This window comes from Acinonyx jubatus, chromosome A1 (assembly GCF_027475565.1).
Source record: "Acinonyx jubatus isolate Ajub_Pintada_27869175 chromosome A1, VMU_Ajub_asm_v1.0, whole genome shotgun sequence".
Classification (NCBI taxonomy): Eukaryota; Metazoa; Chordata; class Mammalia; order Carnivora; family Felidae; genus Acinonyx; species Acinonyx jubatus.
The window spans coordinates 5,428,728-5,456,428 of NC_069380.1; the positions used below are offsets into that span (position 1 = coordinate 5,428,728).

A 27,701-nucleotide genomic window follows, 5' to 3' on the forward strand; every position below is an offset into this window, starting at 1 on the left:
CGCTTATTCACTTTTCTTAAATATAGCTGTAGTAGATCTGTTTTAAAAATCAGACACTTACGAACACACATTACTTTTCAGAACTATGTAAGAAAATAGCTATTTTTAAGAATAAAATGAGTTCTTGGACCCCCAGGTGGCTCAGTCGGTTGAGCATCTGACTTTGGCTCAGGTCATGATCTCACGTGCACTGACAGCCCAGAGCCTGCTTCGGATTCTCTGTCTCCCTCTCCCTCTCTGCCCCTCCCTGCTCTCTCTCAAAAATAAGACTAAACATTAAACATTTTTTTAAAAAATAAAATGAGTTCTCATATTTTAGTTTTACAGGCAAGACCTTTGTCCGAAGAGAGTTTAAAAATCAACTACTTCTAGGGGCGCCTGGGTGGCGCAGTCGGTTGAGCGTCCGACTTCAGCCAGGTCACGATCTCGCGGCCCGTGGGTTCGAGCCCCGCGTCGGGCTCTGGGCTGATGGCTCAGAGCCTGGAGCCTATTTCCGATTCTGTGTCTCCCTCTCTCTCTGCCCCTCGCCCGTTCATGCTCTGTCTCTCTCTGTCCCAAAAATAAATAAACGTTGAAAAAAAAAATCAACTACTTCTAGAAGATGATGGAAATGTAGATGAGTCCAGGATGTAAATTTCACATTCTAAGAATGCTGATGATGTGCGAACCTGAAATCAGATTGTTGCTTAGTTTCTCAAAATATTGGGATTGATAATCTCCCTTGGTCATAATTAGCAGTTAATGAGCAGAGTATCCAAAATAGAAGTGTCCCTGAGACAAATGAAACATACACGCAAGCAAAATTTTCCTGAATTTAAAAGCTTAGGGAAGTTTAGTTACTGATTCAAGTAAAATGCAGCCTTCACGAACTGAGGGCTCAATGGCATGACACGTGCGGGAAGGCACTGGACCCAGGGATCAGGAGAATTGTGTTCTGAGTCGGGATCTGCCCCCGTCACTGAGTTTTGACAAGGCTCTGGAGATGCCTGACTCCAAGTCCACCGTACCTGAGGGCAGGATCCTGCCTTCTTCTCATTCTTTGTGGTAGGAGGTCTAAGTGATTACCGATGGAAATCCCAGCAGCCTTTCTTAGGGATATTTCTGAAAGTCAAATTCCTCAACGTGACTCTGAGGTGTATAAGATAAGGTACGTATTTAACATACCTTGTTAATGTCAGCAACGACCGTGTGACTCAAGCAGATAACAAATAGGGACACACGTGTGCTTCACCACAAGATAGTTATATGGCAAGGCAGGGGCTCGTTAGAAACCAAGGCTTTGACTTGCTTGAATCCCCCCTACTTTTCTTACTGGTGGTGAATCTTTTGGATCATTTATTCTGAGGAATATGCACTGGGCCCTCATAACCAGGGATTTTTTTTTTTAGAGAAGATGGAAGAAACAGTGGTTTGGAAAAGGCCCTTGGAAGTTTAAGAGAAGGCCACTGCTGCCCTTCTAATCTCAAGGACATGACATGGGGGCAACGTGTCGTGCACACAGGAGCGGGCGTGGCTTTGTGGCACAGGCTTTCCCGGGGGAGTCAGGCTCTAGTTTGGGAGGTGGGGGATTTTTGAGGACGTTGGAAGATGGTAGGGGGCGTTATGGGCTGAATTGTGTGTGTGTCCCGTCCAGTAGGCCTCCCCTTCCGTAAAGGGGAATTTTGAACACAGGCACGTGGGAAGAACACCATGTAAAGACGAAGGCACAAGTCGGCATGATGTTTCTGCAAGCCGAGGAAGTTTGCTGCTAAACCACCAGGAGCTGAGAGAGGCAGGCATGGAGCAGGTTCTCCCTCACAGCCCTCAGAAGGAGCCTGCCGACTCCTTGGCCTCAGGCTTGCAGCCTCCAGAACTGTGAGACCAGCAACTTCTCTCGTCTAAGCCATCCAGCTTACGCCATTTTGTGGTGGCAGCCGGAGGAGACGAATACGAAAGGAGACGGTGTCCCGAAGGAGGAATTCTTGTAGGATTCTAACTGTGGTGGAGGTTCGGGTCACAGGAAAGGAAGCTCAGAGAGCAAGCTTGAGGATGTGGACGAGACAACAAGATCTGCTCCCACTGTGGGTGGCCACAGTAGGTGAGGACATAGCTTCGCTTTGACACGTGGAATTTACCGGTCACATTTGTCGCGTGTGGTGCTGGGGGTCGCGTCAGGTTCTGGCAGATGTGGGACTGGAAAAGCTTAAAGAAACATCAGGCAAATGCGTCTTGAGGTGTCGAGCAGCACCGCGGACCATTCTGCAGCGATTTGTTCTGAAGCTTTCAGCAAGTTGATCAATTTCCTCCACTTCACCTGTTGCTGAGTTTTTCTGAACCTTAGCAAGAATGCTAATTAGTTGTGAAAACCTATATTGATGAATGAGGTGAAGGTCCCCCGAGGAACATGTATCCCATCAGTTAACAGTTGATTTATTCGTTGACGGAATGTCCTTGGAAAGCATATTGCGGGTTATGAGGAAAGGGTTTTGAAACGTCGTAGGATGTAAGCTAATCCTGTGACCACATCTATTCAAAGAAAAACCATATACTGCCTTTTCGCATAGTAGAAACTTTTAAAGTCATTTATTGTTTTCTGTTGTGGCTCTGGTTTCATAATTTTTATCAAGGAACATGCCCCGATATGTGCCTTGACCTTATAAGAGGGAGGAGACCGCGGTCCATTCTCCCCAAGTATGAATTTTCTGGAGCAGTTGCCCGATTCTTTCCGGTTCCTCAGCTTAAAAACCACTCTGAAGGCAGTAGATTTTATTTAGCCCCGAAGCTGTAGTTAGAATATTTTTCTTCCTTCTCCTCTGTTTTTGTCCCTAGTAAAATAAACGGAGATATGTGGCGCTCACCCGCCCTGCTCGCTCTTTCCTGCCCCGCCCCCCACATGTGTGTGTCGGCCAAATATGCAGGTTTGTGGGGTCAAGAATGCCAGCGGGAAATGCACGCTGCACATACAAATGTGTTTTCAGACATTTCATTTAGAATGCGCTTTCCTTAGCCCTTTTGAAGGGACAGAGATGTAGGAAAGACAGATTTCATTTTTATACACTTGGTTCCATATTTAGAGATGATGAGATCATTTCGGTTTCATCGGTGATGTTAACAACTAAAAGATAATAGCAGGCTGATACTTAGAGTGAGAATTAAGATGGCCTCATTGATCCCAACCCAGCTGTGTCCTTATTATGTGACCTTGGTTAGAAATCTCAAAAGCCACTGTGGTGAGAGTAATGTGCATCAGACTGTGTTTGTAAGAACAAGCTCATTACAAGGCATACAGGGAAGCTAAAAGTATGTTCATCCAGAGGGAGATACCTGAGTTTTCTTATCTTTGCTAATTGGACACGGGTTGCATTTTCAGAGGAAAAGATGTTAGATACATTTTTAAGACTGTGGTGCCATTTCCCTGCAGACAATACAAAGGGCAGTCGTTAAGTCAGAGAAAGACAGATAGCGTATGATAGCACTTATATGTGGACTTTAAGAATGCCGAACTCCTAGAAACAGAGACTAGCATGGTGATTATCAGCGGCCGGGGAGTAGGGAAAAGGGGAGGTGTTGGTCAGAGAGTATAAACTTGCAGCTGTAAGACGAATAAGTTCTGGGGATCTCATGTACAGCATGGCCATTAAAGTTAACAATGCTGTGTTACATGCTTGCAAGTTGCTCAGAGAATAGATCTTACATGTTCTCGCCACAAAAAAGAAATGGCAATTATGTGATATGATGCAGGTGTTCCCTAAGACGATGGTGGTAATCATTTTGCAGTGTATCAGTGTACCAAATCAACATATTGTTTGCCTTAAACTTATACAATGTTACATGTCAATTACATCTCAGTAAAGCTGGGGGAAAGGGAAATTAACACCTTTGGAGAAAACTACAGTGATTTTATGGCTGTGTTATGTGACTGAGAGGAATACACACACACATACACACACACACACACATGCAGGAGAGCACTAGAGCAGGGACCCACCTGTTCTGATTTGACTTTGGAATCGTACGGATTAGGCGGGAGTGTTGATGGCACATGATTCACCTCCCCACCTGTCCTGAGGCTAATGACAAACCATGTCCATTAGGCTGCAAGCTGATTTGTGTCAATGCAAAGTGTCATGCTTGGCGAGAGGGAAGCCAGCCCAGAACGTAAAGTGAATCGTACCATTAACTTGTCTTTATTTATATCCTGTTTTGGTTCTAAAAACCAGACATAAGATGCTTACGTTTGATTTGGCATAATTCTCAGGACTATCTTATGAGGACTTGGGAAATCTCATTTGCTTGGTCTAAATCCATCTATGTCCTGAGCTATATATCTGCTCTGTGACTGGGTGTGGAATTTCCCTAGTGACTGGGGACGTGCTGGGGTGTTTGCATGTAAAGGTAAATATGAATTCCGCCAAGATGTAGTTAATACAAAGGTATGGTAATGGGGTAATCTTTAAGGAGTGAAGCAAATGCTGCACGAGTGAGATAAGTGCCAGGATCCAGTTCTAGTAGAACTTTATTGCTTATGCTTTTTAAATATGATTGTTTTTTTTTTAATTTTTTTTTAACGTTTTATTTATTTTTGAGACAGAGAGAGACAGAGCATGAACGGGGGAGGGGCAGAGAGAGAGGGAGACACAGAATTGGAAGCAGGCTCCAGGCTCTGAGCCATCAGCCCAGAGCCCGACGTGGGGCTCGAACTCACGGACCGCGAGATCGTGACCTGAGCCGAAGTCGGCCGCCCAACCGACTGAGCCACCCAGGTGCCCCTAAATATGATTGTTTTTAAGCAAACAAACACAAGCCCGAGTTTCATCCTCTAGTTCAGTTCCGTAAGGTTATTTTATGTGTATGTGTGTGTGTGCCTGTGTGTGTGTACGTGTGCACCAGAAAGGATATTTTAGTAAAAGAGAAATAGTGTAAGAATAAGTTTCTCTGGTTTTGACAGAATGCTAAGCATAGGGCTGACTTAATCCTATAAAGTTTGTGCCCTGTGTTGTTTTCACCACACTGTGGGTGTGACCTCTCCTTCTCCTGCTGTGACCCTTTATCAGAATGCCATTCAGTACCCAGGAGGGTCCCCACTGCATGTACTCTCCAGAAGAGACTTTAAAACCCAGGTAGTGTAATCCATACTCCTCATTTTTCTAGCTGCAGGTGCCATGCTCATCGACATTCTCTGTGTCATTCTCCATGAGCTAAGGGTAAAGCCCACTCAAGACTAAAAACCTAAAAACAGAAGCTCCAGTGACAACACGGAAGACTTGTTTAGCGCGTTCAGGGATTTGCATACTGACATAAACTTAATGCAGAATGGATGGCAGGTCGTGGGCGTCTTCCTTGGTTATTTGACTTGGGAAATGAGAAGGGAAGATAAAGTAACGAAGCTGTTAAAAGAATTTGAATTTCAGGGGCGCCTGGGTGGCTCCATTGGTCAGGCATCCAACTTCGGCTCAGGTCATCATCTCGCGGTCTGTGAGTTCGAACCCCGAGTCGGGTTCTGTGCTGACAGCTCAGAGCCTGGAGCCTGCCTCAGATTCTGTGTCTCCTTCTCTCTGCCCCTCCCCTATTTGCGTTATCCCTCTCCCTTTCTCTCCCTTTCTCTCTCTCTCTCTTTCTCTCTCTTTCTCTCTCTCTCTCTCTTTCTCTCTCTTTCTCTCTCTCTCTCTCTCTCTCTCTCTCTCTCCCCCTCTCTCTCTCTCTCAAAAATAAATAAACATTAAAAAAAATTTTTTTTTTAAACTTGAGTTTCAGCTCAGACTTTTTATGTCCCTTTTTGTACACATAACAATATCTTTTTTTTAAGGGAAATGTTTAAGGTCACTTTGTGCACTATAGGTGCTGAAATATTTATGAAACTATTTTCGTTAGTTAGAAAAACAGTTAACCCAGGTTGAGTCTAGAATGTTCCTTGCTCGTTCACTGGAGGGCTGATGATCAGGTACTGAAAGGAAACTTTACCAGCACATCCTTACTCTTGGACAGATGTTACATATGCCTCAATAACAATAGCAGCAAAACATTTCCTCAATAGCTAAAATTCTGACCCCTTCCAGTTGAAGGATATTTATTTAGAAAGAAGTGCATTTAGGGGCGCCTGGGCGGCTCAGTCGGTTGAGCGTCCGACTTCGGCTCAGGTCATGATCTCCCGGTCCGTGAGTTCGAGCCCTGCGTCGGGCTCTGTGCTGACAGCTCAGAGCCCGGGGCCTGTTTCAGATTCTGTGTCTCCCTCTCTCTGACCCTCCCCCGTTCATGCTCTGTCTCTCTCTGTCTCAAAAATAAATAAACGTTAAAAAAAATTTAGAAAGAAGTGCATTTAAGACTAAGCTGTATAAACAAGTCAGAGTGAAAGGATTTTTTTTTTTTTTTTTTACAACCAGCGTCAAAATGACTGGAATAATTCATATGTATTTCTTAATTCTGTACTTCAACATCGTGGTGTCACCCCCAGCTTTTCTACCTGTGCTTTCTAGATACCCCTGTGACCAAAGTTCCTTAGCTCGGGTGCGTTTAGTTCCAGCGGAGGGCGTCCCGGTGCCCACTGAGGGTCCTGTTCATTCTGTACTAAGGTCCTCTGCTTCCCTTGTAAAATGAGAACCTTCTTCCTTGTGTTTCCTGATCTCACCCAGGAGTTTTTTCAGTCTTTTTTTTTTTTTTTTTTTTTTTTTTTTAACAAGGGAGGATGTTACCATCTTTAAGAAGACTTAAGATGGCAGTTTTTGTTTTTCTCTACACATATAAGAGATCAGAAATGGGAATCGGTAGAAACTTACATTTGCCTCATCTACAACCCGTTTATTCTATCCATGAGGAATAATGAGGGATCAGAGCCCATTAGAGCCAGAATGTTTGGGAAAACGTGCCTATGTGGCCGTGCTCTTTGGGCCCGTAGATCTTCAAGAACTATGGAAAGGTCAGTAGAAGAGTCAGTTCTCGGGTTTGTATTTCCAAATGTTTGTGGTGCTTCCACATAAGAGTTTAAAAACATGAAGTGATTCCATTTTAATTTTATAAAATTATAAAATTGTGACTTTTCAGCAAGCTGACATTTTTAGCTGGCTTGGTTCAGATATTTTCCTACAAATAAATTAGTTTTGTTTATTCTAAAGAGATTCATTGGGTTTTTAAAAATGGATTGAGCTAATAGTTCAGAAAACCTGAGAGTTAGCTACTAACATGTTTGTAGTTCATTCTGATTTGAGAGTCAGTTTGGCTTAAATTCCAACTTAAAAAAATTAAGGAGAGGGGCGCCTGGGTGGCTCACTTGGTTAAGCGATTAAGCGTCTGACTCTCGGTTTCGGCTCAGGTCATGATCTCCTGGTTCTCAAGTTCGAGCCCCTCTGATGCTTGGGATTCTCTCTCTCCTTCTCTCTCTGCCTCTCCCCTCCCTGCCCTCCACCTCTCAAAATAAATAAGTAAACATTAAAAAAAATTAAGTAGAGATACACTTGTACTAGATGTTGGCTCTGTTTTCATGACAGTCTAGATAGATGGTATTATTGAACATTGTGAATAGACTAAATAATCTCAATCAAGAAAATCCACTCATAGCAGAGAAATTATTTTTCAGTGAAAGGAGGTGATGGGATTTGTCCCCATGTTATTTCACGTGGAAGATTTTTCAGCAGACTGGTCAGAGTTCTGCCCAACTGTTTTGAAGGTTCCTAAGAACCAACCTGATTTTTCTCCTCACTACACGTCTGAATTCCCTTAAGCTTTTGGAACTTTTTTCCGTTTTAAATGTTACACACACTCTTCGGTTTGACCATTGAATGAAATGTTTTGACATTTAAGGGGAAAAAGTCCTATAAGCATTAATCAACGTAAGATATTTGTTGCTTTTTCATTCGACCCCATCCAGCTTTCATCCTGACATGCACCATCCTGCAGGCACTGGCGGCTTGTGTAATTGTTTAGTACGGAACGCGGTTTGATCTCTTTTCTTGTGCTTTCAGTGCTGGTAAATTAATCAAAAGGAGTTACTGCTCTGCTGGGCATTAGCATGGGTTTAGATGTTTCTGCTTCAGGGCCTGTTCATCAACGAAAATGCTTTTAAGCCCCAAATGGAGAGTAAACAGTATCGTTGCGGCCGCTTTGAGGTGAGCCATGACTTGTGACCCGCTTACGTTTGGGAAGAGGCCCGTTTGTATTAGCGGCTATTCTGGTTTGGGTTGTAGCATTTCCAAAATGTTTTTTCTCCTCCTTTTATTTTAACGTCCTGAGTATTTGCGAAGAGCCACTCCTACCGTCATCACCGCACATTCATACCAGAGGCATTTCGATCTCGATACGTGGAAATCAAAATAAGGAAACCCAGTTTGGTCCCATGCCAACATTCCTATGAAGTTTGAAATCTAACATATGTGTCATAACCAGCGTTTGTCGTTAGAGGACAATGAAATTACACTACCAACTGAGAAGTCATCATCTGTAATACAGAGCAGTTCTTTGGGGCATGTGGGTGGCTCAGGCAGTTGAGCATCTGACTCGATTTTGGCTCATATCATGATCCCCAGATTGGGATCCCACGCTCAGTGTGGAGCCTGCTTAGGATTCCCTCCCTCTCTCCCTCGCTCCCCAACCCCCCCCCCCCGCCCCTCTCCCATGGGCGCACTCTCTCTCAAAAATAAAAAAATAAGAGCGGTTCTTATTAAAATTGTAGTTGGGTTTTTTTTCCCCATTAGAAGTCGATACTCTTATTATCATTGGCACTCTTTGTGCCAAGCATTGTACTAGGTGCCAAGATCCAAAAGAAAATAGTCTTTGCTTTCCAGGAATTAGTCCCTTGAGAAAGACACATATATGAATCATTTCAGGGTGATGAGGTATGTGTGCCAATTGAGGGATTGACCAGGGGGCTCTAGGTTAGGTCGAGAGGGTGGGTCCTCTCCCAAGGAGATGACGTTGAAGCTGGTCTTCAAAATGAGTGGAAGGTAGTGGAGGGGGGGGGTGGGGGGAGACAGGGAGGAGACAGTGGAGGAGAAGATTTGTCAGGAAAAGCAGGGCAGTAAGACCATAGGTGGGGGGGGGGGTAGGGTGGGGCATGGGTGTTGTCAGGGAGGCAGTGTCTGGAAAGGAGCTCTGTGAGGCACTCGGTGCTCAGGAACCTTTTTTTTTTTTTTTTTTTTTAACAAATTTATTGTAATTTAATATAGTGGTCTGAGTTCAGAGAAATAAAGGGGAAATTATGTGTTTGAAACATTAACTTTGCAGCCCAAATATGGAAGAGACTCAAAAAACCAGAAAATAAAAATAAAACCAGGCATACACAGGAAAGCAGACAATTCTAGATATAGACATAATGCTCCCCTCAGCGTCCATTACTGTTACATGGTTTTAGCAGTTTTGTGGAGGTATGATGGATATGCAAAAACGGCAGGTGCTTGGTGTGTACAATTTGGTGAGTTTGGACAAACACAAATACCCATGAAACCATCACCACAGTCAAAGTTAATGGACATGTACTCATCACCTCCTAAAATGTGATCTGGAATGGTGATCTACTAAACTTAGGCTTGTTCCTGGAGGGGAACCCTGAGGAATTCAAGAAAGAGCAGTAAAAAGATTGGCCTTATGAACACAGCAAGGCTGTGGTGTAGACAGGAGTTGGGGTGGGGGCGGGGGGGGGGGGCAACAAACCCATGGTGTTTCTTCAGATTTTCTTTAAAAATGCAAAGGAAGTTAAAAGGGGAAGTTCTGGTCATTATTGAGAAGAAGAATTACTTGACGTAACGGTACATTGTCTCCTTCATTTCTGATCGGTGACGTCTAAGTTTGCTTTAAAAATAATTATTTGCATGTAAAGAGCTCCTACCTGTGTATAGAAAATTTCTGTTTTGAACGAGCTGCTCTGGAAAAGCATAGAAGTCCTTTTGGGATTACGTTGGTAGTTCGGTAAAGTAACGTAGCTGCAACAGATCTGTTTTTGAAAACTGAGAATTTGTTCTGTTTGCCCAGGGTCTGAAGTTGAAGTGCGTTTTTGGACTATACCACAGCATCCTGGAAAACTGAAACGGGGCTTGGGCACACTGTCTATAGGGGTGCCGGTGAGCTCCCAGCCAGCACTGCTGTCCTCAGGGTACAAACTGCACATTTTTCTGGTGAAATATACCTCACCGTGTAAATGTGATTTATTTGGCGGGGGGGGGGGGGGGTGCGGGAGGGGGGCTATTTCTCCTACAACCTTCTCTGGATTTATTTGAAGGTAACTAAGGTAATCCCACGCCCTTGGCTCATTTTGAATTCAGCCTCATCAACAGATGTTTAGTGAGGCTGGATGGTGCCTTTAATGAGAGGGCTAGAGGCACGGTGCGAAGAAACGTCAGCATCTTCTTTCTTTTTCTGTACGCTTTGGTGTTTAGAACGTTGAGAGGTAGCTCTGTGAGTCTATAAATATCTTGCAGTGTAATATCACTCAGATGGCTACAAAGGCAAAGGTGGTCACAAAAGCGTTCAGGGAGGAGTTCAATCGAGGAAGGTCTCCGGGGGCATTTAATCAGCTTTTGTTTTTAAGAACTTATGTGCTTTTTCATCGTAAGAGTAGTACACGTTTCTGACGTGAATCGGAGAGAACAAAAATGCAGGAATAATTCACCTAAATCCATTCTTGTCAGCGATAACCACTTTCTAACTTACTTCCTCCTGCAATTGTATCTCTGCGTGTACACGTGTATGTCCATTTAATAGTGCACGCCCCAAACTGGATGCCACTGCACCTGCAATCGCCCAGCTTGCTGTCTTCGTTCAGTAGTACACAGTGGGTGTATGCCCGTGTTCCATGTGGACACAGCTTAGATCTTCAGCATTCTCTTTTAAAAAATTTTTTCTTAACGTTTATTCATTTTTGAGAGACAGAGACAGAGCACGAGTGGGGGAGGGGCAGAGAGAGCGAGGGAGCCACAGAATCCAAAGCAGACTCCGGGCTCTGAGCTCCCAGCCCAGAGCCCGAGAGGTCTGCGTTCCTAATGGCGTGGGGCTTACAGACGATGCTCTCGGGCTGTCTGAGGGCTATCACCTTGTCTCCTGATCCGTTCCTTTCTCAGCATAAATTCTTGCAGTGGAGTTGCCCGTTCAGAAGTCAAACGGAGTTATATATATGCACGTCGGTAGTATATCAGGGTGCTTATTTACCTCCGCATCAACTTGTATATCCGTAGTGTGTTCAGTTTTTGACAAACTCTGTTCACACTGTTCCCTTTCCTTCTCCTGAACTGCTCTTTTGTCGGCTCTGCCCACCATCTCCTCCGGTTCTCTCAGAACTAAGAGAAAGATCTCTGTGGGGTTTTTTTTGGTTTTTTTTTTTTTTGTTTTTTTACTGGCTCACCACCCTCCACTGTGTCTTTAGCTGCTCTCTTAGGCTCCAGCAGCCCTCAGCTCAAGTGCACCTGGCTGGAGTGGTGCATGAATAGGTCTTAGGTTTCCTGCTGGAGCTTACAGGACTGGCGCGGCAGGTAGAAGAACGCCGTCTGGGCCGCGACGCCCGGAAACCTGGCAAGTGGCGTCACAAACAGACCTGTATGATGCACGTTGGGACTTGCAAACCGAGCGACAACACTCGAGGGGCGTGGCCCCACAGCTGCCTTTGGCTCAACCCATACACATTTCGAAACCCCTTTTTCGCTTATTCAGCACCCAGCTCGGTGCTGATTCGTATGAATGTTGGCCAGACACTCTGTTGTGTGGTTATTCGCTTCCCGTTCCCTTTAATGAATGCGACACTCGGCCTTTTAGAGCAATTTACGTAGCAAGTTTACGTAGCTGTAAATTTGGAGACTCGTTCCAGGTGGGGTAAGAGTGTCCACAGCTATTGTGTGAGTGCCAGCCACGAGCCTTCACTACCAGCCGATAAAGAGTTCCAGAACGTAGAAAGAAAACTGGCACACGTTGGGGTACATTGCAAAGCAGCGAGGGTGGTGCTGGCCTCCGTGGGGGGGGGGGGGGGCGGGGATCGCAGAGGAAACGTTATCCTCGGCATAGAGGGATGGTCCTGCCACGTCTGTAAGGAGGTTTCCTAGCTTCTGTTTGGGACACGTGTTGTCAGAAGTGCTGGCAACCCCACAAGAGGCTGGGAACGTCCTGCAGCGAAGCATCTCCCTGCCGGTGGGAAGGGTGTCCTCTGCCACGGTGCTTGGTGGGTGGGTGTGCACAGAAAGAAAGACCACCTGTGTCAAAATTTAGCTCCCAGAGTTAAGGAAAAGTCTGCTTCCTGAGTGAACATAGCATCTGGAAGAAATAGAGAGGGGCTATTTCCTAACTGCCATTCAAGTGTGTTAAGCCAAGTGTCCTGCATAGTTTTCTCTCCTTCATTCACTCGGGGACTTGAAAAGAAATCGTTCCCCTTGCGCTTAGCATCACGTGTGTACCACTTATTCTAAGAGCAGTACCGTTTGACTCCGTCAGCATTGATAGCCCCACCTGATCACCATAGCACCCCAAAAGCGTGAGGCTGTCGTTACAAATCTGACTTAATTGGCCCGATGCATTTTTATCGGTTGGCTAGTTTGCCGCACTGTGTGTGGCTGGATTGCTTAATATAGTTTTCTTTATTCTGTTGATGACCTGAACTTCATTACCAGCTGATAGGGAGTTCCAGAATGTAGAAAGAAACCTGGCCAAGAGTATTGGTGGCTTACTAAACTAACTGGCCCTGGCCTCTGCTTTGTTACTGATGAGATGATCAGAGAGCAAGTCCCACAGAGTGTGCTCACTGCCATGGTCAGTGCCCAGGCCCACAAGGCTGTTATCTTTCCAGGAAGCTGTGGCCTTCTCTATTTGCTCCTTAGGAAAATTTCAACTTTAAACGTTTCAAATGGAAAAACCCTATGTGATTTTTTTTTTTAAAGCTTTTACTAATATGATTTAATGGGCTGTAGCTAGCTTCTTAAAATCAGTCAAAACTGTCTTTTCAATAATGTTGAAAAATATTTTTCTTTGAGTAAAAATTAGTCTCTTCAATTTTAAGATAATTTCACTTGCAAGTTTGGAGCTCAATAAAGTCCTGGGTTAAGTAAGTGTCCTGGAGAATTGTCTGATGTCAAAAAGTAGGCAAAGAGGTCCTAGCTTTAAAATTTGCTGGGATCTGGGGCACCTGGGTGGCTTAGTCGGTTAAGCGTTCAACTTCAGCTCAGGTCATCATCTCACAGTCTGTGAGTTCGAGCCCCGCATCGGGCTCTGGGCTGACAGCTCAGAGCCTGGAGCCTGCTTCAGATTCCGTGTCTCCCTCCCTCTCTGCCCCTCCCCTGCTCGTGCTCTGTCTCTCTCTGTCTCAAAAATAAATAAAAACATTAAAAAAATGTTTTTTAATTTGTTCAGATCAAATATTAACAAAGTTGTTTTAATTGAATTTTTGTATTATTTTATCATCACTTCAGAGATAAAGTGCTTTTGAGATTTTATTTTTTACCATAACAACAGATCATCTGTGACGTAAGAGAATACGTAATTACGGATTTCATTGGGATTTTTAGGTTAACTGAAAATGGTCATGTGTCGGAGGGGGCATTTCTGTTTTTGACTTGTTCACTGGTATTATTTGACATAATGAGGCTTCTTTGAAATTTGTCTTCTACTGAATTTCTGTCCTTTTTCTTTGGGAAGAGTAAAATGGATTCTAGACTCCCGTTTTATTAATTACATTCCTATTGGGCTATTTGCTGTTTTGTTTCATTATGGGAAGCCAGAGTAAGCGGAAAAACTGTTTCTAGTACATGAATGAGAAAGAATCATACTCCCACGTTTGATCCTGCTCGAGGGGGAGAGCATCCTTGTGACGGCTACACGTCCTTTGAGTTTATAACGTGTTCTAGTGAGCAGCTGACATGATTTTAAGGCAAGAGGACAGGCTAAGCTGATCACACAGTCCTAATCATTCAAGAAAACTCTGATATGATTACAGTGCCATCTTCTGAGGCAGGCTTTCCCCACTTTGACTCACGACTGCACCGAGGGACAGAGCTATGGAGGGAGGTGTGCTGACCCTCGTTTGTTCTTTGTTCCCATGCGTTCCCTGCCCCAAACCTCCATGGGCTCCATTTCCCTCCGCAGCATCTAGCAGAACTGCTTCTGTTATTTCTGCAATGTGACCCGTGGAGGTAAACTTGGCAGTGGACCCTGTGTGCCAAACACTTTGGGTGTATGGACAGTTAAAAACGGAAGACGTAATCTTTATCCTGCAAGAACGCACAATCTTATTTGTGTTTACATACGTTCACGGTCAGTATGTCTGGATAGTGGAGTGAATTATTACGCAATTTAACGGGTCGGCATACAAAGAAATTAGGTAAAATTATACATGAAAGCAATCAGATACAGGACGTTAAGGTGGGGGGTGGTAAATTCAAATAAGGACACATCAGCCAAAATGTTCTTCTCTGCTGTTTCTCATCCCACCTCCATCCACCCTGAAACGCCGGGAGGCCCTGAAGTCAGGAACTTAGGGGAGGACCTTCCCAGCCAGGACTAGCATGGAGCCTGGATGGCATCCTCAATGGAGAGGTGATGAGGGGTGGCTGGCACTTAATCCAAGAGTCAGGAAGAAGCTAAGAGAGGGGTTTTCCCCATCTTTCAAAATGCTTACCCACCGATAGCGTTCCTTTGGTCTTTGTGACTCTTCTGTGAGACACGTGGGAGGGGTGCCTCCCTCAAATTGAAAGCAGAGAACCGAGAATCGGGATCAGGTAACCTCGTGGGGCTCTCACCGTGCTGGGAGTAGCCAGCACGGCCTGGCCGGATTTCTCAGCGGAAGTGTGGGACACTTCCCGAGTGGGTGTGTGCACAGTAGCCAGGCGTGTAGCTGAGTGGCTAAGCAGGCAGACCCTGGAGTGCGACGGCTGTGGTCACGTCCTGTCTTGGGTCAGGCTTTGTGACCTTGGGCACAGTGTGCCAGCCTCCCTGGCCTAGTTTTCTCACCCTTGAGTTGGTCAGGATGGCCCTGCTGATTTCTCAGAGTCGCAGCAAGGATTAAACTAGCTCGGTCACGGATGGCTAAGTACCGTGGGTTCAATCAGCACTTGTGGCTGGTCTTTTATTATTATCACTATAAATAATAATAAAATATCATTTTTGCTTCCAACTTGAAAGTATAGGTTTTAGTGCTCGCTTTGGCAGCACATATACTAAAATTGGAAAAATGAAGAGAAGCTTCGTGTGATCCCTGCAGGAGGATGACACACAAATTTGTGACGCATTCCATTAAAAAAAAAAACAAAAAAAACAAAGCAGCATAAGTCTCAGAGCCTAAGAAATATTAGAAATCCTCATTGTTGGTCACAGAGGAGAGAGAAAAACTGGAGAGGCTGCCTGCCTAGATGAGAAGAGGCAAGAGTCCCACTTATGCCCCTCTCTGGGGGGCCCTCCCACTCGAAGCCTTCCCCCTTATTCCTCCTGGTTCGTGTGGTCACGCGGGGCCATCACCTGCATCCTCCCCTCCCCACAGTGTGAACAATGAGCACTCTGAAACCCTGGGCGTGAACAGACTCTCCAAGGGATGGGGAGGGTGGGAGTTGTTGGAAGAAGGATGGAATGTTCCCCACATGTAAGTTATTATCACCTCGGACCTCGGGTCACGGAATCTGGTTCTGGGCCTTATACCACTCTGAGTGTGGGCCATAGGATTTTTAAAAAGGCACCTGGGTGGCTCAGTCAGTTCAGCGTCCGACCCTTGGTTTTGGCTCAGGTCATGATCCCAAGGTTGTAGGTTGGAGCCCCAACCTACACGTCAAGCTCTGTGCTGAGCCTGGAGCCCGCTTAAGATTCTCTCTCCCCCTCTGCCCCCTCCCCGCTTGCTTTCTCTCTCTCTCTCTCTCTCTCTCTCTCCCTCTCTCTCAACCTCTTATATCAAACTGCCTTATCTGAGGCTGTGTTTGGTTGATGATTCCCATTTTAGCTGGAAGGTGGGTATGATTGCAAGATTTAAGCATTTCTCCCAATCTCCTTTGTATTTCTAGCTTTTTATGGGACAAGAGCCCTTGCTGAATGCACTCCTGGTACCTTTCCTCGACTCCTCAGGTCTCCTGGCTGGAATCTTCTTCATCCTAAACTCCCCTCTGGCCATAGCCCTGGTCCGAGTGGACATGTATGGGCAAGCTCTGGTCTTGATCTCCTCGCCAAGCTCAGCATCAGGCCCTCCGCCCTGACAGCAGCATTGATCTTTCTCACTTGTCCACTGCAGCTGCCAGCCAAGGTGGGCGGGGCAGATGTTGGTAGCGCTGACCCCACCTACCGAACCACATAAATGGCAAACTGGACTTTCAGGTGGTGGCTGTTGCTTCGAGGAGGTGGTAACCTGATGAATGTGGTTGTTGGTGTATTAATCGACTCTGAAAAGTATAGGTACCAGGTGGACTTGAAGGTTGAGATTTGGGCTTCTCTGAACAGGTGTTGTAACGAACAAGTCACTTTCATCTTTCTTTTTCTTTGATCAAAACTGAAAGATGATCATTATTTAGTTTGATAAGTGTGTTCTTAAACATGAATTGGAAACAATTAAAATGAAGAATAAGCACAAGGAGAGCTGTGTTTGAAGTCCAAAAACAATCATTTAAAAGTGGGTAATTCAACAGGCATTTGTTACCTATTGTATTTGGTGCCACAGGTTTTAAAGATGAGTAAAAGAAATCCCTAAGACCAGGTAACTCATAGCCTAATTATGGAGACGAAGTCCCACACAGCAAACTATATTCCAGACCAGACTTTGTCCAAAGAAGTGTTGTTCTGCTAGTGTTCAGTCAGTTAGGAGAGCAAGTCACAAATTAAACTTGCAGTAGGTCAGGTTTATTACTCTTAGACTTGGCTGCTACAGTTGATTTCTCCTGTGGGTGCACGGCGTCCTGGGCTCACGTTCTCTCTTTATGCAGACCCGCACGTGGTTGGTCACGAGGCCCATGGTCGCTTCTGCCCCACACCAGGCGCTCCTGCCCCATCTGCCTGATGTCCGTCGATCATTCTTGACCACTTTCCAGGACTTCAGCGGATTTATAGAACCAGCACGTTCATCTTCATGTTCTGCTTTAGCAGCGGTAGAATGCTGCTGCCTTCCTCCCTCCCCCCCGATAGACTTTATTTTCCGGAACAATTTTAGTTCACAGCAGAATGGAGTGGAATGTACAGAGATATTTACAACACATGCAGCGCCTCCCCCCCACGACCCCCCCCCCGCCCCGTCCCGACAATGGTACATTTGTTACAGTTGATGAACTACATTGACCTGTCCTTATTACCCAGAGTCCATTGTGCACATTAGAATTCACTCTTGGTGTAAATTCTGTGGATTTGGACAAATGTACCCCCAGAAAAGCGTGATCATTTCTCGCTATTGAGATCAAGAATTAGTGGCTTATTAAATACAGGCCTTCAGGTTTGAGAAGGGGTGTGTGGTTCTTGGAGAAAAGAGTTTTGTCTGACTTCTCCGCATTTCTACCCAACAAATTCCACTCCCAGATTTTCAGATTGGAGAGAGTGGGTGCACGTGGTGCTGGTCACTGCCATCCCTGTGGCTCTTAAGGCTCTCGGTTGCTTGCATGAGGCCTGGGGGTCAAGGTCAAGAGGCACACAGGCTGCCCCGCTTTTTCCGGGGTACAGATAGTTACAGTTTGGCTTATTTCTCGGGTTGGTAATCTGGTGACCTTTGCGACAGGTGACAGGTGAAGGGCAGGCCTAATTAAAATCAGTCTATTAAGCATCTCGGTCGTCATTTATTTTTAGTGGTGCATGAGCTCATGATGTGTTGGCCCTGAAGGAGCTACAAGCTTGCTCTGAAATGTCAAAACTCAAAGCCTTCTCAGCTTTCCTCTCGGTCCTATTTCCTATTCCCACTATCCCCACAGCAAAGGCCAGGCACGCTGTTTTGAAATACGAGTGAAATTTGCAGTGGAGAACAATAAATGTATGCTAACCCCAAGGAAGGCAGACACTCCTGAGAGGGTTTGGGGGGCTTTAATAAAGCATTTCAAGGAAGCAGAGTATCGAATTAATGCTTTTTGTGCTAAAAACATTAAGGTATTTAAATGTGTTATTCTAATCCCTGCTTCAGCCTGGGAACAGAAGGATCTAATATCTCTTATTTAAATCCCAGCCTTCCTAGTCTGGGCCCTTCTTTTCAGCCTAGCACAGGAAGAAACAGGCTCTAGCCAGTTGACTTCAGTGAATATAAACCTGTGTGTAATTCACAACGTACAACCTATTAAAATTTTATATCAAATGTGGCTGCCCGGATCTTAACATATTCTGTATTGTTTAGTGGAGATGTTAGGTTTTCAGAAGCTAGACTCCTGTCTGAGCACCGCTTTAATTGCTCTGTTTCCTGGACACGCAATAAAATTGTCATGGACGCAAGTACAGATGCATAAATCCTGAACCCCCAAGCAGGGGATACTTATTTCAAAGCGAGCCCTTTCTGGTCGTGGAGTAAACTGATCTTGGGCAGACAGGGTGTCCTCCCTTTCTCCAGGGCCACTCTGAAAGCCTCAGCTGCACAGGCAGCATTTATGGCCAAAGCACAGGATCAGGTTATAAGGTTTTTGTTCGGTGAATAAAGAATATCAGGTTCCCTCACGACTCACAACTGTAGGATGGCTGGTCTCTACCTCCTAGGCTGGGAGGAAGAGAATGCTCCCAGGACAGTGAAGGCAGTCCACAGTCAAGCAGTAATTAAGATCAGTGGTAAATATATCGCCCTGTCCCCAGATCACTCATTAGGGTTTTTTCCGCCTTTAAAATTCTTGTTTGTCGAGAAGTTTTTTTAGATTTTGGAATCAAGATTGGGGGCCATAGAAGGGTGACTTCAGGTGACTAGACTATTTAGTCATAGCATTTATTCATGTTGAAACTCTGGGTCATGCATCCAACGTGAAAGTGCAGAATACTTTGATTAAGATACTGGCAAGATTGTTTTTCAGAGTTTGATACTAAAAGGAGAATCAAGACCACATTTTGTACGCTGTGTTTGTATGTGTGTGTGGTGTGTGTGTGTGTGTGTGTGCATGCACCAGACACTGAGATAATCAGCAACCCCTTTAAGCTTTAGAATTAAACACTGGAGGAGTTAAATGAACTTTTTAAGCAAGGAAACTACTGGTAGTAATTGTTAATATATTGTTATAGTGGCAAATTTATATAAATAGCATTTTAAAAAGCTCTCACCTTCTCTCTCGATTCCAGGCCTGCGTGGCTGCCCCTCCTGAGAGAGGGGCAAGGAGAGAGTGTGAAGGAGGGCTCATCTCCTGTTTCTGGAAGTTGAAGTCTATTCTGGAGGCGGAAACATTTAGCCTTAGTATTTTTGAAAAAACGAATACTTACACCATGTCGAAAAGAGTCTTTGTACTTTTAGGATGCTTCGGAGATTTTAAGCTTTCTGCAGTTTAAATTTAATATATGCCCAAACGTGTGTTAAATTCCTAAACTGACTGGGGCATCTGGGTGGCTCAGTCGGTTGAGCTTCGGACTCTTGATTTCGGCTGAGGTCACGATCTCACGGTTCATGAGTTCGAGCCCTGTGTCGGGCTCTGCACTGATGGTGCAGAGCCTGCTTGGGATTCTCTCTCCCTCCTTCTCTCTGTGCCCTTCCCCACTCACTCTGTCTCTCTGTCTCGGTCTCTCTCAAATAAACAAAAAAAATTTACATTCCTAAAATGACTGTATATCTTGCACCACCAAGATATACAGCAAGATGATAGCACAGCTACCTGTTTTTGGCCTCACCTGGCACAGTCGGACTTGTCACATTGTGCCAGTAGCCTGCATTCAACCTTCCGTGTACCTGAAGGGGGACAACCTCCATACAGGGAACGTTATCAAAACATCTCCAAATAAGCGATGCCTCCTGAGCTCTCCGATTAGCGGCTCGGCAGATCCTGTGACCATATTGGCCTGTATTTCTCAAGGGTGGCTGGATCAGATGAGGGCTCATAGTTATTTCATGCAGATTTGTATCACCAATCATGAGATCTAGGTCGATCATTTTATTCAACCGGCAAGTTAAATGCTTACTCTACTGGGTACTGTGTTCAAAAGTTGTTAATAGGGCAAAGGTCTGGAGGAATTGGGGCTCGTGAGAGAGCATGATTTCAGACCGAAATCACCATGCAAGGAGCAGATACGTGGCGAGGTGCTTAAACCCAGACTTTGTTCGGATGGTTTGCATCGCCCGACATCCCCGAGACCGCTCGAAAAGACCCAGTAAGCCAGTTTGTGCTAAGCCCTCAAAGTGCTGACGCAGGATGATGCTCAGGGGCTTACTGTTGGCTTCTCACAGTCAGAGCATTCGGACCGAAAGAGCAGGCTTCTGGGTTAGCCCTTCCCAGGAGAGCCCTGTGTGAAGCCAAGGATGGTTGCCCTGCTACATGTCATCAAGAGCTGTCGCAAAAAGCCTCTAAGGAGCCTCTAATGGTTTTAAGGCTGTTAGTAGAAAACAGAATCAAGAGCACCGGCGTGTTTGGCCAGGAAGTTTGCAAGAAGTGCCCACTGGCAGAGTGGTCAGAAGTGTGGTGTTTTGAACTCCTCTCCATGGGCGATGGAATTAGATCTCGCAGAGGTGCGCGGTTGCCTTTGCTTCACACTTCTTCCAGTCTCTCCGTCTGTGAGTAGGAGTACTCTTTCAGGATTATACACTGGTAGCATTTTCCCATTTATATGGAAGTTGATGTACTTTTAAGCAGAACTGTATTCTTCCTATTACTCATAATTACGGTCAGAGAGAGGATTAGTCCTAGAACCATGATTTCGGTAGTTAGTCACTATTTGCTGAATGTCCACTGGGGTAGGGGACGGAGAGGGAGGGATGGAAAAGAAGGAAAAAGTGAAATTGAGGGAGACAAATACATTCCCCCATAATGGTAAAATCATTACACTGGATACACTGAGTTTACTTTAAGAGAGATACCCGCTAAATAGTTCTGGGATCAATTCTTTTTTTTTTTTTTTAACTTTTTTTAAATTAATATGTTTGTTTTTGAGAGAGAGAGAACACAGAAGGGGCAGAGAGAGAGAGAGAGAGAATGAGAATGAATCCCAAGCAGGCTCTGTACCATCAGTATGGAGCCTGATGTAGAGCTTGAACTCAAACTGTGAGATCCTGACTTCAGCCAAAGTTGGACGCCTAACCAACGGAGCCACCCCGGTGCCGCCTGGGATCGATTCTTGAAACGTTGGTGTCCACGATGTTCCTGCCTGTGGTCTGTCATCCTCTCTGCTCTTTTATGAGGCAGCTCTTTTATAAGGTTGGGGAAAGGACAGTAACTTCAGTCGTACGGCATTTTGTAGGAAACCACATCTTTGATATTGCCACGGTGTGGTCCGAAATTTTTAAGGATGGAGAGAAATCCTTCCACAGGAGGGCCTCCATAGCACCTCAAATGTGGGGGGAAATGCTAGGGTGGGTGGAACCCTTCACCGCCAAAGCCGCCGAAGCCGGACATGCTCATCCCTGAAAGTCTGTGAATGTTGCTCATTTAGAACTAGGTCTATGGTGCTACCCTATGCAGCCCATTATCTCACGGATGGTATTTTTTCTCTATACGCACTCCTTCTACTTTTGAGAACGTGCTCCGCTCTAGTCCCAACCCTATGAGGCTGCCCCTTGGTCAGGCAATGAATTTTTGCAATAAAACCTGAACTCCGTTTTCAGTTACGTCTTTGTAAGGTGCCATCTCTCATGGCTTCCTCCTGTAGAAGATAGCTCTTTTCTATGTGTACGTTCAAAAAAATTTTTTTTAATGTTTATTTCTTTTTGAAGGAGAGAGAGAGAGAGAGACAGAGTGTGAGCAGGGGAGGGGCAGAGAGAGAGGGAGACATAAGAATCCGAACCAGGCGCCAGGCTCCAAGCTGTCAGCGAGGCTCGAACTCACGGGCTGTGAGATCATGACCTAAGCCGAAGTCGGATGTGGATGCTTAACCGACTGAGCGACCCGGGTGCCCCTCTGTGTGTACATTTTTATAATAAGGGAGCACTTAAGTCTAATTGAGAGCCCCTGAGTGAGTTTAAATGTCACTTCTTTGTGCCTATACGTAAACTGACCTCAGGTACCTACTGGGTCTGCCCAGACACACCCTCTTGCCCCGCCCTTCCCTGCAGCCTCTCACATCTGTCCCTCTGCTCTAGGGACTGTCCCAAGCTGCCAACATTATTTGCTTTTGGAGCTAGGGGCTACGATCAGATGCACTAAGAACTGAGACATGAGATTAAATTTGAGAGAGTCACACATTCTGGGTCAGAGCACAGAGATAGAATGTTCCAGAAGGGGAAAGCTTTCCAGGAGGCCTGGACAACTGGTCCTGTATCAAGTGCACTAAATGCATCTAAGGAACAAACACAGAGGTCAGGACGCATATTGGTCAGCCAGGGAGGCACTTATTAAACAGACACATAGGATAGTTCAATTGTTCTGAGATTTTAGACACTTTTTTTTTTTTAATTTCAAAGAGAGAAAATGTCGGAGTGGGGTTGAAGGGCAGAGGGAGAGAGAGAGAAAATCTCAAGCAGGCTTCATGCTCAGCATGGAGCCCAACGCAGGGCTCAATCCCAGGACCCTGGGACCACGACCCAAACCAAAATCAAGAGGCAGACGCTCAACCAACTGAGCCACCCAGGCACCCCTAGATTTTAGGCTTCTATGTTAGGTGTTCGTGTATCTACAAACAGATTTGTTTTTTTAAGATGTCGCAATTTTTGAAACTTTTAAGATTACTGACTGCTATAAGAAATAAGGTGTAATATTGTTTTTTAATGAAAGAGTTTCATAAGGATGTTATCTTTAAATTAATAGGGAAAATGGACATTTTCACACATTAAATCACCGATGTTGGTCTCTGTGACATTAAAAACAACTTAGTCCTATAGACCAAAGTCCTATAGACCAAATTTTGGTTAGTATTTCCTCCCTCTCACCCTCTTATGTGAGACACTCAGATTTGAAGACTATTTTAAATGACATTCCAACCCTAGTTTGTACTTACTAGTTGAGGGTTAAAAGCAAAGAATAGGGCACCTGGATGGCTCAGTGGTTAAGTGTCTGACTTTTGGTTTGGGCTCAAATCACGATCTCATGGTTTGTGAGTTTGAGCCCCACATCCGGCTCTGTGCTGACAGTGCTTGGGATCCTCTCTGCCCCTCCCTGGCATGCTGTCTCTCTCAAAATAAATAAATAAACTTAAAAAAAAAGCATAGAAGAACATACAAAGCTTGAAAGAAGGGGATGAGATTCAGTGTTCCTGCTAATTGTTAAATGTCACCTTTTACATGTATCTTCTGCTTTGGAAATGTAAGCCCAGCTAATTAAAACTTTTGAACAAGAGAGATCTTGTCCAGGTCAGTGTTGCCTACTTTGGTGTTGTCCATAGGCAAGCAACATCACCATCACCTGGGAGCTTGTTAAATGCACACTTGTGCATCAGAACCTGTATTTTTACAAGCTCTCCAAGTGATTCTGATGCTCACTTAAAACTTGAGACTCATTGACCTAGGCCAGTGGCTTCAAACTTCGTTTTCCATCACAGGGACTATACAGAATAACTAAATTTAAGAGTCCAATTAGTAAATGTGCTTAGTGAATCTGGTTAATGAGTAAGTGTTGAAGTTCTCTTGGGTGCCCCTGGGTGGATGGAGTTTCTTGCAACTCGCCTGGCTGAGCTGAGCTCAGTTTGCAAATCAGTAATAGAGATTCACCCCACTTTACAAATGAGATCTCTGGGCTCTAAGAAAGAAGGGATTTGTTTAAACTTGCTCAGATGATATTGCAAAGCAGAATTTAAAAACTTGTTTTGAGACCAGGGCTTTTGTAGATCAGATAAATTAATGCATGATCATTAATTCTAGAAAAGCAGTTACCAAAGGTACTACTTAAACATCATAGTTGAAATAACTTTAGAAAGTACATTTTAAAGTTTCAGGAACACATATCCCATGAAATTAGATACTCCAGGATACTGAATTTTTTTAAGTCTCCAAAGGAAAACTAATTTTTTATTTTAGAATCTATTGTGTTCGCCAAAAAAGTAGGTAGAATATCTCTCCAGTTGATTAAAGGTCTTTGATTTTATGTTTTTATTCACAAGGCACTAAAGTAGTTATAGAACTGTCCCAAGTGCCTAGCTTAGCTCAGATGTGGCCTGGAATTCTTATTTTATGGGTTGAATGTACTATATGCTGGGAAGTGTGGCATGTGATTCCAGGTTACAAATTAAGATTAAAAAAGGAGGTGGTTTGTGCTTCGTGGCAACTTGGCATACTAAAACACTACGTATGACCGAGGCGTAATGGTGCCTATTCCGTTTTGTAGAAATTAGCTGTTTGACATCTGTTTTGAACCCCTCGTGTGTGCTAGAATTATATTTTCTCAAGGCATCGCAGCCGAGGGCGTAATAAATCCTTGATGAGAATTTCATGCTTCTAAAATGCTGGGATATGACTCAGTTTATATATCCCAGTCAGGTTTTCTCTTTATTCTTGCTTTTTTGGGAAAATGCAGCTTTGGACTTGCATAGATTTTGCTCAAAGCCATCGGAATCATGACTCAACTCGTCTGAGATTCAAATCCCACAGTGGCAAATGTAGTGAGTGGATTTGACTTGCTACTTGGCTCTTGTTGGTTGGCTTACTGCTAAACCCAATAATGAGAAAACACCTTAAAAATATTTTTTAATGTTTATTTATTTTTGAGAGAGAGAGAGACTGTGTGCGCGTAAGCAGGGGAGGGGCAGGGAGGGAGGGAGACACAAAATCCCAAGCAGGCTCCAGGCTCTGAGCTGTCAGCACAGAGCCCAATGCAGGGCTCGAACCCACGAACTGTGAGATCATGACCTGAGCCAAAGTTGGACACTTAACCGACTGAGCTACCCAGGCGCCCCAAGAAAAAAAACACCTTTAACCTCAGAGAAAACCACGGACTTGTTTAGTGGCTTCCCTATTTGGCCACCACAACCCGTCCAGCCTCCCACCACACATGTTCTTGTGGTTGAGCTTTCTGCCCTGCAGAGTCCCCTTTTGCCCCGTATACCCCCTTTTGCTCTGAATCACTCCAGGTCAGCTGGAGACCAACTTACTCGATGACTTGGGTGGCAAGGAAGATTCTCAAGTCGTCGCAGCCCCAGACTCCCCAGGGCTGTGTGTCTGTCCCATGTGCTCCTGTACAGAAGACGAGTTCGAGATTAAACGATAGTGGAGTTTCACTTCAGTGAGTGAATGAATGTATTTGAAGAGCCAGTGATGTAATCATGGAGAGGAGTGATCAATGCAGAGGCTCCCAGACTCCCTGCGTTCGCAGAACTGTAGTGTCTCAGTGATTGCTTTGCAAAGCCCCTAGGCCAAGAAAGAACATTGAATACATTGAGCAGTTTCTAACTACGAGGAAGGTAAGGTCAAACAATGAAAGAAGTAATTATGTTCTAACAACTTAGTAGACGTTTGAAACAATCACGGACATAGCTGGAAAAAAATAATACTTTATCTCACCCTTACTAACCATAACCACTCACCGATTCTCTGGTGTGGGGCAGCTGTTGAGCCTTGGACAACTTCTCAAACCTCGAAGAAAGCATGGATGTTTCAGCCCTCATTTCCTATTTCACACTGATTTCTGCTTTTTATCATGGCAGCCGTGAAAACTCGGCTTCACAAAGATATGTCATAAAATGGAATGTAGCATGATCTAATACTGGAACTGTGAGCTCCTTCGAGCTAGTGTTTCGTGCGACTACCTGAGGGATATTGCTGGTTTTCCCTTGAAAATCCATAACTTCCCACTGCAGCACTGCAGGGCCCTTACAAGGGAACCATGGGTTGGATGGTGTTCCGTTCTCAGACGTGTCCGATTTTTTCTAGCAATTGAAGTTTTGCAGATGGGGTAGGAGATAACATTTGTCTCACACAGGCAATGTGTGATTTCACATAAATATATCAACCATCTCATGAGGTAGGCTCTTCTCATTTTCCCCATTTCATTGATGGGAAGACAAGGACTCAGAATTACTTCTTCTGTGTAAATAGTATGGGGAACAGGAGAAGGTCACGTTCAGTTATTTAACTTTGAATCCCACATTGGTGTCTCCATACCATATATGACCTCTGCTTCTGTTGAGCTTAAAGAAGAAATGGGAAATCAGAGTCGTGTAGCAGATGAGAATTGTGGGGCTGTGCCTGCTGATCAGGAGCTAAATGAGAGAGGTACGTCAGGGTCAGCCCTTGGCTCTAAGTAGCCCTTGCACAAATGTGGAAGGAAGAGCTACAGTTTACATCTCTGTCCGTTAACATTGCTTCCAGTAATTTCCCATTAGGCTACATTAAAGTAAGTCTAGCATCTGCTACCAGGGAGATGGTGATTCTGTTCCATTCTGCTCGTAGCTGTCTGGAAGATCATACTTGGAAGCTATTTTTAAGCTCTGAAGCGTGTCTGTTAAACAGTGGGTGAGGGACCTGGGACTGTTGAGCCCGTAGCCACTGAACTGTGGGAGGAAGGATGTGATGGATGTCTCTCTAGTTCAGCCTTCCTGACATTTGAAAGATGAGTTCTACTTGTTCTAGCCTAACCCAAAGGACAGAATTAGTGCTTTTAGGTTATCAACCACAAAAAAGTAGCGGTAATGATTTTTGGTGGTTGCAGTTGCCCTAGGAGGCAATAAACTCCCGTTATCGAAAGTCACTGTGAGAATGATTAAAGAGATAGTAGATTGTACAACATGGCTCCTAAAAGCCTTTCAACCCCCAGATTCTGTTTTTCTAATTTGCTAATTTCCATTCCTTTGAGCTAAGGCTCCCAGAGTACCTGAGCTTTAAGTTCAGTTTGCTGTCTCACCAGACACAGAATGGTCTCTGGGTTGGTAGAATTAAATGTAAGGTAAATTGTAAGTTTTCCGATGGAAACAGGTATTCTGGAAGTCAGAGGCCATATGAGAAGTCATAGTTGTACTGAGAAAGTCCTTGCGTGTCTATTCTAGCTTACAAGTACCATGCGTATGTGGGTGCAGCCAGTATACCTCTGGGAGACCCAGACAGGCCTTTTACTGTGTGTGTGTGTGTGTGTGTGTGTGTGTGCGCGCGCGCGCACGCCATTCGGGAATTTACCCGTGAATTTTTTTTTCACCCAAAGTGACTCTCAGCTTACCAGTTCAGAATTTAAAATAAATCAGTCCCGAGGTACTAATAGTTTTTACCATGTCGTTGTATTATCTGGTCTTACACTCCGAACAAATACTTCGTTATAATGAACTTTGCTGTGCTTTAGAGCCCGTAGATTTACATTGGGTCTTCTTCCCAGATGATTTGAGGGCTTATAAGAAATAGCCCCCATCCTTCGATTCCTTATGGAAACAGCCCATCTTCCTGCAAAGGCTGTCTTATCTTTGGGCTTTGGGCTGTGCTCCTGCACAGTTCAGCTTTGGTAGTCCTGTCCCGGTGACCGCCCCCCCCTCCCCCCTTCTTAAATCCTTGTGCCTTGGCTGCCCTTCAGACACTGCCTCCATTTCTGAGGTGGAGAAGGGAAAGGCTTTCTTCTCCCTTACCCTCATCCTCTTTCTGCACCTCTCAAGCCATGCCAATTTTCTTTCCCTTCTGTGAAAGCCGATTTTACAGACGGTTCCCTTGCCAGCCCTGGGTTGTGTATGATGTACAGCAAAGCAAAAATGGGGTCTGTGCTAGCTTTCTGATTTATTTGGAAGACATTTCCTAAGACCTCTGTATCCAGCTTCCCTGCCTTCATCGTTCGGCGGGGGGACACATGTGCCCCTGAGGAGTTTGC

General features: G+C 44.9%; 1 protein-coding gene and 1 non-coding gene across 4 annotated transcripts in view; both read left to right on the forward strand.

Annotated features, from left to right (window-relative positions):
* The window catches only part of LOC106988928 (phospholipid-transporting ATPase IB), a 624,663-nt gene that overhangs the window by 335,015 nt on the left and 261,947 nt on the right, over window positions 1-27,701 (forward strand). The window lies entirely within an intron of this gene.
* Window positions 15,069-15,175, forward strand: LOC113601201 (U6 spliceosomal RNA). Its single transcript, XR_003422354.1, has one exon. It is a non-coding gene; the product is annotated as a U6 spliceosomal RNA (small nuclear RNA).